This window comes from Neophocaena asiaeorientalis, unplaced genomic scaffold (genome assembly GCF_003031525.2).
Source record: "Neophocaena asiaeorientalis asiaeorientalis breed wild unplaced genomic scaffold, Neophocaena_asiaeorientalis_V1.1 scaffold230, whole genome shotgun sequence".
NCBI lineage: Eukaryota > Metazoa > Chordata > Mammalia > Artiodactyla > Phocoenidae > Neophocaena > Neophocaena asiaeorientalis.
In genome coordinates this window covers 5631214-5643759 of record NW_020175186.1, presented here as the reverse complement: position 1 = coordinate 5643759, position 12546 = coordinate 5631214, and the positions used below count along the sequence as shown (strand labels likewise).

The following is a 12546-nucleotide window of genomic DNA, read 5'->3' as shown; positions in this document are numbered from 1 at the left end:
ATGTGACCTCATGCTGTTCCCAATCTAGGCTGTAGACAGGTATGCAGGATGCCTTTGGAAGCCACCAGGGCACAGTGGCTAGGATTCACATTGACTAAGACATCACGTCCATCCACACCAACGTGCATAACGAGAACAATGTGACTGAGGCTCTATGCAGGGCTAACTTCAAGTCCCCTGGCTGCCATAAATTCTACATCATCAAGAAGCAGGGCTTTACCAGTTTAATGTGAATGCATTTGAAGAGATGGTGTCTGAAAAGTGGCTCTTCCAGGAAGGACCTCGAGTCATACATATCCCCAGCTGTGACCCCTTGGACAAATGGCAAGCTCTGCACTAGTAAGGGCTTTGACACTGCCCCCTCCTCACTCACAGCCACCAATAAATCCTCTTCATGTAAAATAAAATGAAATAAAATTGTCAGATTCTTCTATAAAGTTATCTACACTGAATTCTATTTGTTAATTTCTTTTACTGTCTTTCTTAGCACTAGGATTTTTATGTATTTTGGAATTCGGTATGCAGATTCATTTTGTGATGGAGTATTTATTTATTTATGTTTTAATTTTCTTGATTTCTGCTCATCAGTACTTGCCTAGTAGTTGTCCAGTTGGCTCTACCTGCTCTTCAGGTTCTCTAATATTTATAATACTAAAAGAAAGTATGCTTTGAACTCATGATCTTGTGGCTTAGATCAAACATGTTAAGGGTGTTCACAGAAGGACAGTTCACAGAGGGACAGCTCCCCTACTTATGATTATCAAAACTATTTAGAGTGCAGGTGAATGAGTATTTTGCTCTTGGAGGAAACATCTGTGTTCAGAGTGCACTCTGAATGCTATGGACAAGGCAGCTGCTCACATGATGCTGCTGAAGGATTTCATGTCAAATTTACTTCTCTCCGTCTCAGTTTTGGCCTCTAGTGGTGTCGGAAATTTCACCACTAAAGTCAGAACCTTGGTTTTGATTTTATTAATTTAATCATTCATCTATTTATTCTTTAAATATTAAATAAGTGCTCCTGTAACCCATGTATGGTAGGTAAAAAAAGGCATTAATATATGTATCGATGTTCTACGTCACATATCGTTAGGGAATTGCAAATTAAAACAGCAGTGAAATTCCACCGCATATCTATTAGAATGGCAAAAATTCAAAACACTGAGTACACCAAATGCTGCCAAGGATTTGGAACAGCAGGAACTCTCATTCACTGTTGTTAGAATATAAAATGATACAATGACTTTGGGAGACAGTTGGCAGTTTCTTATAAAACTATATATATTCTCTAACATATGATCCAGCAATTGTGCTTCTCAATGTTTACCCAAAGGAGTTAAAAACTTAGGTTCACATAAAACCTTCGCAAGGATGCTTATAGCAGCTTTATTCATAATTTCCAAAACTTGGAAGCAATCGAGATATTTTTCAGTAGATGAAAGAATAAATAAACTGTGGTATATCCAGACAATGGAATATTATTCCGCACTAAAAAGAAATGAGCTGTCAAACCATGAAAAGACATGGAGTAAACTTAAATGAACATTATATGTCAATCTGAAAAGTATATATTCTATAATATTCCAACAATATGACATTCTGAAAAGGTAAAATTATGGAGACAGTGAAAAGATTTTTATTTGCTAAGGGTTTGAGGGAGGGAGGGATGAATAGGCAGAACACAGAAAATTTTTAGGGGAGTGAAATTATTCTCTATGAGACTGCAGGGATAGATTATGTAATTATACATTTGTCAAGACCCATAGAATATACAACACCATGAGTAAACCCTAATGTAAGCTTTGAACTTTGGGCGACAATGAGGTTTCAACGTGGGTTCATTGATTATAACAAATGTGCCACTCTTGTGTGGGATGCTGATAGTGGAGGAGGCCTCAGGTGTATGGAGATATAGAGTATACATGGGTATCTGTACTTTCCGCTCAATTTTGCTGTGAAACTGAAACTACTATAAAATATAAAATCTATGAAAATGAGGAAACAAATCTGTTCAACTTTATTAAAAACAAAACAATATCTGACCTCACAATCAACAAAGCAATAGACAAATAATCGGTATATTCACCACTTAAACCAAGTATATTGGATCTTCCATATAAAATATATATTCCTTGAGGAATATCAGCATGATTGTGTAACTGGATGGTTATTAATAAAAATATTTTTAAAACTTTATAATAAAACTACCTTACTATTCATAAAGTGGTCTTATACCATAGAGAGCTCTTTGAAAGTTCCTAAAGTAGCAGATTAATAGTTAAGAACTTAAGACCTATTGAAATAATGGACAGTATAACAGAGATGACAAATTAAACTATAAATATCATTTTTGTTGTTTATTAAAATAATGAATAAGCACACTAAAGAAAATATTAATAGTTTTTCAAATTGAGATATTTTTACAAACGTACAATTTTTTTTTTTTGCCGTACGCGGGCCTCTCACTGTTGTGGCCTCTCCCGTTGCGGAGCACAGGCTCCGGGCTCGCAGGCTCAGCAGCGATGGCTCACGGGCCCAGCCGCTCCGCGGCATGTGGGATCTTCCCGGACCGGGGCACGAACCCATGTCCTCTGCATCGGCAGGCGGACTCTCAACCACTGCGCCACCAGGGAAGGCCCCCAAATGTACAATTTTAAGCAAGTAAAATTTTACAATCGATTGTATTTATCTTCTCTGGTCGTTATGCACATACCAACAGCCCCCCTACACATTACTCACTCATCCTGCCCACCTTATAGACGCAGAGAGATAGTCAGATCTAGCTTCATCTCTGTTCCATTGTACGAACCTATCTTGATAAGACATCTGTTCCACCTCTATTTTTTTTGCAAGTAGCCAGTCATTCCTTTTTATTATTGCTAAATATCTTTACCAAGAATAACTTTTATTTCCCTTAAACTAGAACTAAAAATCTTTCAGCTGAATGAAAATATAGTTGAACTTTAAATGCATTAACTCATTAAGTATTGATGTATCATTCATAAGGTAAGTTATGAATATTCCAAATAATAAAACCCATGTAACAGTGAATAAGGACACATAGAATAAGTGAATCTCTTAACTCACAGAGCAAATAAAAAACAAAGCCAAGATTCAAACTCAGGTTTTGACCTCCATCAGATCCCCTGTCTCCATGGCCCGGGTTCATAGAAGCCTTAACCCTGCCTCTGACCCCAAAATGCAGCTATGAACATAGCGTGAGGAATTCTCTCCTGTGAAGCAATTACTGTCATGCTATACAGAGCACTTTCCACAACGCACACACGTTTGAAAGAACGTACTGCTGCCTGGAGGGTTGCCACGGTAAAGGAGAAGAAAGAAGGAAAAAAAAAAAAATCCCCAAGTAGCTAAGAAATGTCCAGTGCTAGGCAAAGCCTGAGTTACAATAACAAACGAGATGCAGTCTTCACCATCTAGGATTTTACAGTCTAACCCGTATGTGGGTAGAGAATGAGGGGAACCTTACGACCTTGAAAGATATCATCACCTACTTGCTTACCTACCAAACCTTACTAGGGACTTCCTATAAGCCAGTGGGTCTCAAAATATGTTTTCACTGGCAGCAGCATCACCTGGATACTTACTGGGCCCAAACTGACCCAAACTCACAGAATCAGAAACAGAAACTCTGAGAGTGGGGCTTGGCTATCTGCAGGTTAACAAGCACTTCAGGTGATTCTGCTGCTCACGCAAGTTTGAGAAGCACTGCTGAAAGCAAATGTAATAACTCACCCCCGATTTATACAGACACAATCTAGTGGGCATTCCATTTCTGGGTTTGGGCTCACAGCTAAATCTCTCTCGTTCACATCATGTAGACATATTTTAAGTTGACTACTCCCATTCTTTCACCTTCACCACCCCACCTTGAATGATTTTAAATAATACAGATCATCTGAGTGACACATGGCTACCTTCAAATGCTACCCTAGCATTGTTACTAAGCAGTCTGCTCAAATATGGTAAAAGCACACACATAAATCTTTCTGGCTGCAGTACTGTGATGGGGTTATTTTTCACGATGATGGGAATATGATTCAAATAGCCTTTAACATAAACCTTGCACTGTATACTCTCTATGAATAGTAAACCAGCCAGCCAAATAACCTTTCTAGTGTCCACTTTCGCAGACATTCCCTTTGTATTTTGTAAGGGTCTTGGACCTCAACATGGCCCCTGCTTGACTTGCAGTTATGTTTTCCAGCAAACTCATCAGGGGTCTGATGTCAAATGTAAACTGGGCTAGTGTTTTCCACTCAAGGTGTTTTGGCTTGGAGTTCACTCAAGTCTCACTTAAAGCTTAGAGTTGAAGGTAGTGTTTTTTCTATCTCAGTTACTCTACTAACCATAGTATAGTATCCTTATCATAGAGTCGATGACTTATAGTCACAAATAATGATTTATAAATTACTCAGTAGTAATAAAAATCAATATAAGACTGTGCATTTAGAAAGTCATAGGCATTTTATTATGCAATTTGCACGCATATTTTTATCTTGTGGTTCTTCTAATAGCCTTAGGAGGTGCTAGAATATTCATTTTGCAAGTTAGATAACTAAGACTGTGCATTTCACACTGTGATATTGCATTGTCCTAATCCTGCGTGCTTATTTGATGCATTTATTAGAACAAACTGGGTTTAGCTCTGTGTGATAGAGACTCATAATAGCAGAATCTTAAACAAGATAGAAGTTTCTTTTCTCTGCCTTTCTGACGCATAAGTCAAAGCCATGTGATTCTATCCCTTGAAGGTGTTATGGGCTAGACTCCTCTCCCTTGATGTGTTGCCACTTCTCTGATGGTGCCCTTGACTGTTTGGTCCATGATGTCTTCACCTCTATATTTACATTTTACCATCAAAGGAGGGGGAAAAAAGAGAAGAGTAAACTCATTTCCTTTATGGATACAACCTGGAAGCTATCATATATCTCCTTTGTTTATAGAACAGTGGCCAGAACATGGGGCTGGGACATGGCCCAGACAGATGAAAAGGAGGTTAGAAAATGTTTATTCTGGGTGTCAATTTGCTCAGATTAAAGTAGGGTATCTTTTTAGAACAGAGAAAACAGCTTTGGGGAAGAACTATCAATATTTGCCACATTTAATCACCCTCTCTCACGTTAATTTAGAACCTGGATCTTAACTCTTAAAATAGGAAGTGAAACTGGTAAATAATAAATCTTTAGTACTAAAGTTAATCAGCAGAACACATGAGAAGCACTTTTTTCAGCTGAAAACATTAGTCCACCTACTGCCTCATGCTCTATGAGTCTGCAAAAATCAATTAATTATGCATTTTTCTCCTAAGCCACTTATTATCCATCTGGTGAGAAAGCATCATAGGTGAAGGGTTTAGTCAATATTCCTCACATTAGGGTCCTCAAGTCACCTTCAGAACCACATAGGGTATTTCATCATAAATCAATCCTGGTTCCTGCCTAAACTGGGTGAATCAGAATCTCTGGTAATGTGGCCCAGGAACCTACATTTTAGCATTACTCCCAGGAGAGTCTTATGCACACTAAACTTTAAAACCAGAAACAGATAGATTTAAAAAATATTTTTATTGGTGTATAGTTGGTTTACAATATTGTATTAGTTTCAGATGTACAGCAAAGTGAATCTGTTATACATATTCATATATCCACTCTTTTTCGGATTCTTTTTCCATATAGGCCATTACAGAGTATTGAGTAGAGTTCCCTGTGCTAAACGGTAGGTCCTTGTTAGTAGAAATAGATAAATCTAAATTCTTTTCTGGCTCTCTCTTATGACCTCCTATTACTGTCCTTCTGCAGTATCTGCGGGTTGGTCTTCCTATGCTTATTAATTCCTGGCAGGTGTTAGAGCTCAAACATTATGGTAGGAAATTATATAGACTCACTAAAAACAGTCAGACCTTCACAGTTATTAACTTATACAAGCTTCTTAATGATGTGAGGTAGCTAGCAAAATGCAGTATTACTATTCAACAGACAAGTCAACTAAACTGACATTCAGAGAGGTCAAGAGATTTGCACAATGACACACAGAGGTGGATGGAGATCTTTATATGACTGTAGGATTCTTGCTATTCTGCACCTTCTTCCAGCTGTCTCCCGTACAAGCTTCTTAATGATGTGAGGTAGCTAGCAAAATGCAGTATTACTATTCAACAGACAAGTCAACTAAACTGACATTCAGAGAGGTCAAGAGATTTGCACAATGACACACAGAGGTGGATGGAGATCTTTATATGACTGTAGGTTCTTGCTATTCTGCACCTTCTTACAGCTGTCTCCCAAGTAATAAGAAGGTTGAGGGCATAGCCTCAAGCATAACCACCAGTTGGCTTCAGCTTTGCCACACTGGACCCATGAAGATGTTCATCTTGACACCTCTTTCCTCAGTGCCTGTACTTTATCCCAACCAGAAGTCCTACGTACGTAGCAATTTTTAATGTTGAAAATAATATCTAAGGTCTAATGGCTTTCCTGAGGGAAGATGGAATAAAGTAATACTGAATGCCTGCCCCAGGCACTAATCTAGGCTCTTCACATAATACAGATATAACAGCTCGCACTCTGAAGACCAAGGCTTTTGTCACGCTACCATTCTGACTTATCTCATGCAGGGCTTATAGTAGAAAAATAATCAATGAGCCTGCATTTACCTTTATTTTTAAAAATTATATTCAACACTGTAAAAAATATTCACTACTTAAGGAAGTTATGAATAGATGTAGAATTTCAAAATCACTAAATGCCACTTCACTTTCAAAATTTGGAAAGACCTACAGCTTGTACAAATCTTGTGCCCACATTTGATTCTTCTTGTAGTATGCCTGCTGTGCTCCGTGCTTTTAGACCAGCACTGGGGTTTTAAAGCATTAGAGTCTGTGAATAAACTGTCATCACATCTGTTTTAATTGCATTTCCATCTGCTCATGCAGTGTGCACCTGTGCTTGGCTGATTAGACTAGAACAAGGGAAAAGAGTCTTCTAATATGGTTTGCCTTAGAGTCGAAACCAAGATTTTTCACTTTTTATCTGATGGAGTGTCGGAGAGGAAAGAAGAACATGGAATGGAATTCACAAGGCATGTGTTTTAGTCCTGGGTCTCCCGTTTATAAGCTGTCACTGTGGACATATCTGTACTGTGACATTTCTGAACCTCTGTTTCTCCATCTGCAATTATGTCTGCCTTGTCACTATGTTAGTGTGAGAATAAAAGGAAATAATAAAGGTACAAGTGCTTTGTAAATATAAAAAATGCAATTTTGCATATGCCATATATTCATATGTCATTGAGACTGAAACATAAACTAAAACAAGGTGTAAGATTCTTCTCAAATACAGAGTTTGCTGGTTAATTAAAAAAATTCATATGTTCTTCTACTGCTTCCTAATGCTGAAATTACTCTCCATTTTCGTGAGTACAAAATGGGAGATCAGAGCAGGAAGAGAGGAGTGTTGAAATGTAATTAATATTTTAAATATGCCTTTTAATCCTCCAAAATGTTTTAATATCCTTAAATAGTTTAATAGGTGCGCTACTGAGCTGCTGCAGCCAGGGCAGGGAACAAAGTGCTTAGATTAGGGAATATAGCTGAGACTGAAGCAAATAGAGCAAGCAAATACAGTGTGAAATCATTCCAGATGGAAATAAGTACCCATAATTAGTATCAAACATTGTGCAAGGCATGTTAGAGGGAACAAACCTCCTTCAGAATGCTACTGAATCAGACTAGCACTGGTATATAAGGTGAATTTTCAGTAATTTTAAGTAAAGACTGAGAAAAGTCTGCAAACAATAATGCTCAGAGATAAGAAATCAATAGCCCAGTTCAGAGTGATGTGGGGAAAAACAGTGTCTGGACACATGAAAGGGAATCAGAACATCTTTGATATTTATTATAACAAGGAGGAAGAAGGTAGAAGAGGGGGAAGAGGGGACAGGAAGGGGGGAGGAAGTGGAAGGGGAAGATAAGCAGGAAGAGGAGGAAACCGTAGAACACCAGAATCAGATGTAACTAATGGAAGTCCAGGTTTCCATCACTTCCTTAGCAAGGTAGGATAAGGAATGAAGAGATAGTTGTACAAGTATCTGTGTATCATTACAGTTTGGGAAAATTACTTCCTAAAGTAATTACACATTACAAAGTTCACCCAAAATGTGGGTCAGTCATTCTCAAACAAACGTTTACATTGACTTCATAAAGTTCTGAATTAGTCTTTCCAGACGCTATTAAACAATTCTTAATGTGGGTTCTATAGAATACTGGCCCTATGGAATAATAACTGTGATAATATCACTAACAATTCTATGATGAAATAAATTTGAGAAATATTTCTCTTTACTGAAGGATAGCCCAGAATCTGATTTAAAGAGAGTCTGGTGAGTCTTCAGGGGCAGTGTAGAGGTCATGATACGTCTAGTGGAACTCAGGCCTTTCTGGTAATTAAATTCAAGAGTGATGTGTCCAGAGGGCACAAATTCAGGTTGACAGCACAACTTACAGAATGGGTGCTTCCTGGAACAAAGTATACATGACAACTGGTTGATGGTAGCAGACTGATGAGAGAGATGACTAAATTTCAAGAGACTAATTATAGCCCGATAAAAAGGAACACTGTCTTAGTGGTTTAAGGTCATTAACCATTTCCACAGGAGACTGTGGTGGTTGACAGCCTCACTAATAATCAACGTAATTCAAATTCCCAGGATAGCACTTCTATGCATCAAATTTGTTTTATAAAAATTGAAGAGAATATGAAACACTTAGAAAAAGTGAAGGTATAATGAAAAGGTAGTTTTAAAAACTACCAAAGAGATAATAAATTTGTATAACCCTTTTGCAAAATAATTTGACAATATATTTAACTGTCTTACGATTCTTATTACACTGTAACTCAGTATTACCATGTTTTAAAGAATGAGCCTAAAAATAGTATAGGGGAAAAAGAAGCAAAAGGCAAAAAGTTGTTCATTACCCAATATTTTATAACAATATAAAACCTAGAGGTAACAAAAATGTTTTCCAGAAGAGATGGTTAACTGAATAAACAGACATTCATCCCATGGCCAATTTATCTCCTTACTGTTTCCCTTACATTTAGATTTTAATCTGTGACACGAATGGAGAACAACAGCTATTGGATTTCTTACCAAGAAAATGATCAGGATAAAGACTCACATCACATGAAGGTTTGTTTTCAATAAAATATATTATCTAACAGAAATCCCCTTAAGGCTTTTATATAAATGATAGTCTATGACAGAGATTAACACAGACCAAATTTATTGGGTAATTTTTCAGCCAGCAGCATCAAAAACACAGAAAATTTAGAATAATTTTGGGAGATTTATTTTAAGTTTCTTCACTCAAATCCTTACTCAAAAACCAGGAAATTCTACCTTTGATAGACAGGTTTCTGGGTTGCAAGTAACAGAAACAGATGCTTGCTACCCTACAAAAAATGTTTATATGTGTGCATATATATGTATATTGATACATATATATAGGGAGAGCTATACTCAAAGATTTTGATAGGTACAGGATGGTTGCAGGATAAGGGTTAGAAAACAGGCACCAAGATTACCTTACAGCTACTCTTAAGGGATCCTCCAAAATATTCTCTAAGTATTCAAAATTCTGGCAGAACAGCTATGATCAGAAGGTTTAGGTAATGTGATTGTTCAAGAGACAAATAGCAGAAGGGTATGGCTTACCTCAGCCCCTGTAAACAGAAGGCAGCAGAGGAGGCAGTAAGACTACAACCAAAGGAAAATTCCTCCAGATGGGAGAATAAAAGGCAAGTAAGATAATGAGAGATAGATTAAATGTTCTAAAGCCAAAAATTGACAAAGTTTACTACAATAATCTCCAGGGCTGCTTTGTACTCACCAAGGGCAATCACCAAAGCCATAAAATATGCTATTCACAGGATAATGTTCTTTGTAACAATAATACAAGCTCTCCTCCCCTTTATCGGGTGTCCCTGGTCACTTGTACCCCAGATTCATATCCACTGGATCATGCTTACATGACTTGTGGGATAATTCTACTTAGGCTGCTTCTGTCTATTAGGTTTTACCAGCTTATACTTAATTTATCATTCCAGTCCCAATTTGGATTATTCTTTCTGGTTTCTGCTAAGCTGTCTCACTATGAATGACAGTCATTGAGTCCAGGGTGGTATTATCCTTTTAAGAGGAGACACACTTCTCTCACTCTCCTTTTTCTAGTCAACTAGCAAATTCTCAATATTATTTTCTACTTATTTAAGATATCCAATGTCTCTTCTTATCACTGATGACTATTAATAATTCTGAAAATATATGTAAAGAAAATTTCCCTAAAGAGATGACATATCTGGAATACTAGATAGATAGATTGTGTCACAATCTGCCTTTAGTCCCCTCTAATTCCTATAACATTTACTGTGCTTCTGCTATATACCTGATTGGAGCTACATTATGAAGATGAATGAGGCCTGCCATCTGCCTTCAACATGCAATACACTGAGAAATACAGACATAGACTGAACATGCTATACTACTGACACGGTAAATGCTAGTTATTGATATCAGCTAGGTTTTTTGGAACCCAGGGGAGGGAAAATTGGCATTTCTGGGAGGCTGGGAAGGCTTCTCAGAAAAATTAATATTTATATTTTACTTTGAAAGTCACAGTAGGCCTCTCTCTCTCTCTCACATACACACACACACAGACACACACACACACACACACACACACACACACACAGGGCCATAATCTAAGTATAACCTAACTGGTGTTTAACCTCTCCTTCAGCCAGAAAAAGGTCTTGAACTTTAACTCAGGCTAGTGCTGAAGCTGAAATTAAGCATGGATTAGAGAGGACTAGAGAGAAATTTAGAAAAATTTGCAACCTGGGCAAAAGTGGCTCAGGGATTAAGAAATTATCTGATATGTGAGGCTTGATGAGGCAACAATAAGAGAAAACAACAGCTTTTGGTAATGACACACAGCCTTTTCCATGGGCAAGGAGGGAAATTTAAATATGTCAGGTTAGTTTGGGGAAAAAGTATGGGAGGGGCTGTACTTAGAGCATAAAAGGTTAAAAGAGACAGGGTGGGAATGTTTTCTTAAACAAACAAAAAAAGAAACTTCAGTTTCACATAACAGATCAATGAAATAAATACCCTTCTGTTTAAAAGACTCTAATGTAATATTTGCTCCCATCCAGCACTGATGCCATTTTACCCTCTGCAATCTCTGCTGTCCTCTCATTTGCTTTGCCTGTATGTGTGGGGCTGAGTGCTTTCAATTCTACATCTGCTCGGATTACCTGACCAGCTCTCAAAACTCCCAAAGGTAGACTTTGTCATAGGGTGGAAAACCTTCCATTTGTGGAGTAGGTACTCAAAGATGATTTGGGAAAGGTCCCAAAGATGCTTGGCAAATATGCAAAAAACACATGGCCAAATCAGTGGTACCTGTTATGTGGACAAGTTCTTGGATGGCTGTTGGCTCTTTTTTATAATTCCCTCTATTTTGTTGCTCTTCCATTCTCCCGATTACATCTGGGAGAAATCTTCAGTTAGGTAGCCATGATCTTTAATACCCACCGGACGCCTTTGACAAGGGTAGTGAGATGAGTCCACGGGAGCAAGAGTTGGAGGCAGAAAGGTTCAAAAGAGCTATAGCGACAGCTACAGATAACAAGTGGTACTACAGCTTAAGAGCACGTTGGGGCAGGCTTTTAATTCACCCTAAAATTGCTACACTTAGGTCCAATCATGGCAAAATATTTGTAGCATTCCATTCTAGATTTTGTTTAAATTATGATGGTGGTCTCAAAGGTGTAGGAGGAGTACAACTAGAAACCCTTTGTTTTTGAGATGGCTGGACAAGGTTTAATCAGAACTGTGAGGATCCTTGCCTTGCATCTGAACAGGAAGATTTAGATTATAAATATAATATATAATGTGATAAAATATATATATTTCTCAGAGGGTGGTATCATCTTTGAAGGAATGCCCTGAGGTTCTTGTTTACACTGATATTCAACTGAGTTCCCACATCAGAACTGGTTTCTTGTAATGTTGGGGAATATGGAACCAAATTTACATTTTAAAGAGAATGCCCAGGTGGTTCATTGTGCCATGGTTTGAGAACCACTGATATAGATATGTAGAAGGTAAGATGTTGGCCTTCCTCTCTGTGTGTGTATATGTGGAAGGAAATTCTGAGGTAAGAAAACATCAGATCTCCTGGAAACTTTCAGTCCTGAGAATTTGCCCCAAGTCCCCTAAGCAACAAGTATCACAAGGAGAGCAGTGAGACTATGTCTCACAGGGTACCTAAAGATAACAGGAGGCTTTCAAGTCTCCATGAGAGTAAAGCAGTCTTGTCAAAGGAAATCCAAGGAGCTTGCAGTCTATAGCCACATCTAAACTAAGTTTAAACCTCAGTAGAAAGGGTAGGTGAACCCGTGAACTGTTACAGTTTCTGATTAATACCAAGGGCAGGTGAGAGAACACTAAAACTTGAATGGCACG

General features: G+C 37.9%; 1 protein-coding gene across 1 annotated transcript in view; it reads right to left on the bottom strand.

The window, feature by feature from the left end:
* The window catches only part of LUZP2 (leucine zipper protein 2), a 428758-nt gene that overhangs the window by 132308 nt on the left and 283904 nt on the right, over positions 1-12546 (bottom strand). The gene's annotated exons all lie outside the window — the stretch shown is intronic.